We start from the raw sequence: 1,795 nt of genomic DNA on the forward strand, positions 1-1,795 counted from the left end.
GGAAAATAAGGAAAACACTGAGATTATATGTGTTTAAACTAATATATTAGGAGTTTATAAAAGGTTAATGCACTAATAATTAACTTTATTAAAAAAATAGTAATTTTAAGAAACCTTGTTTAGAAAATAAATTGAATGTTATATCATTAAATCTTGTTTGACCGTCATTAATTATGTTAATTAGGATGACAATTTATCGCATTTATTACAAAATGGTATAATAGAAATGCAAAAATATACAACTATTTGGACAAAACTGAAAATGAAATAAATTCTATGTCGTAGGTGAGTCATAGGACCACAATTAACAAAACAAATGTGTCTGGATTACAACCAATATAGAGGATAAATTTTGGACTTTATATAAATTGGGTCTTGCTAAATGAACCCAGCAAATGTCTAAATATACGGCCCCTAAAGAAAATGCAGTAATATAAGTTCTCTTCTTAGTCAAATTGAGTGGTAAAACATATATTTCATCTCTGTTAATTGATATTATGCAATTTTGACAAGATTGGACAACTATCTACAACAATATGGTTGATTTTCTGGTATAGTTCTTGTGATTGAAGACTGAATTTTCTGCTTTAGTCATATCGTTGCTTTTCTGAAACTATTGTAATATATGTACTTCTACCCATCAATTTTAGCTTCATGAGTATTAAAAACTAAAAAGACATGCTAAGTAGCAGCTTGAGTTTCTTCAGGTGTTTCCACTTTGTCATCAGTTGCATATAGGCATATTTCAGTTACTGAAAGTTACTGAACCTTATTATGTCCAGTAAATTTGAGAAGCAAATGCAGCAAGTCCAGTATAGGCATAATAAGGTTGATTTACTGGACTTGCTGCAAGTAACTTTGAGAAGCAAATGCAACATAATAAGGTACTGGACTTGCTGCAAGTAACTTTGAGAAGCAAATGCAACATGATAAGGTTCATATTATAGGCATATTTCAGGTTTGCTACCAAGTTATAATGGACTTGCTGCATTTGCATCATAATAACTTGCTGCATTTGCTTGTTTCAGTGGGAAAGGAAATCAAATCTTGCTTACACACAGAAGGATATTGATGTGGTTCGAGCTGAATGGGCAAATCATGTTATGAAGTTCTAACTTTGGTTCTGTTTAAGGTAGATGAGTAGCACCAGGAACTGCTTTTGTGCATTTATATATAACTGATGGAAAGTGTTGATGAACCTAAATTATGCATGCAGTTGCTTTGCCTAGCTACTCTTTCTTTACCTTATAGGTTTTTGACTTAGTGCAATATTAGGTAAATGATCGAGATCGATGAGATGGTTTTTTGGTTCTCTTGATCATTATGTAACTGTTGGCTAGGTTTAGAGTTGGAACTATGGATTGTATTTTGGATGATGTTGATGCAATTAATGAAACGTAGCCATCATTTTCAATGCAGATTTTAGTCCAATTTTATGGTTTTGATGATTGTAAATGACTGATGTTGAAATGGTTGAAAGACAACAGATATATGCAGGTTTATGTTGTATCAAGAAAATAGAAACAACAGAAACAAATGATCATCTGTTGTTTCTATCAAGTTCAAACAACAGAAAAGTAGAGTTCAAAGAGCTCTCAGACAACAGAAGTAGGTGATTGATATGTTGTTTCTATCACGTTCAAACAACAGAAAAGTAGAGTTCAAATAGCTCTCAGACAACAGAAGTAGGTGTTGCTATGTTGTTTCTATCACGTTCAAACAACAGAAAAGTAGAGTTCAAATAGCTCTCACACAACAGAAGTAGGTGTTGATATGTTGTTTCTAGCACGTTCAA

At 32.2% G+C, this 1,795-nt stretch overlaps 1 long non-coding RNA gene across 1 annotated transcript; it reads left to right on the forward strand.

Moving 5' to 3' along the window:
* Window positions 1–479: 479 nt before the first annotated feature.
* LOC133706937 (uncharacterized) lies at window positions 480–1,418 on the forward strand. Its single transcript, XR_009844810.1, has 2 exons — window positions 480–934; window positions 1,029–1,418. It is a non-coding gene; the product is annotated as an uncharacterized LOC133706937 (long non-coding RNA).
* Window positions 1,419–1,795: the final 377 nt, after the last annotated feature.

The sequence above is a fragment of the Rosa rugosa genome, chromosome 4 (assembly GCF_958449725.1).
Source record: "Rosa rugosa chromosome 4, drRosRugo1.1, whole genome shotgun sequence".
Lineage (NCBI taxonomy): Eukaryota > Viridiplantae > Streptophyta > Magnoliopsida > Rosales > Rosaceae > Rosa > Rosa rugosa.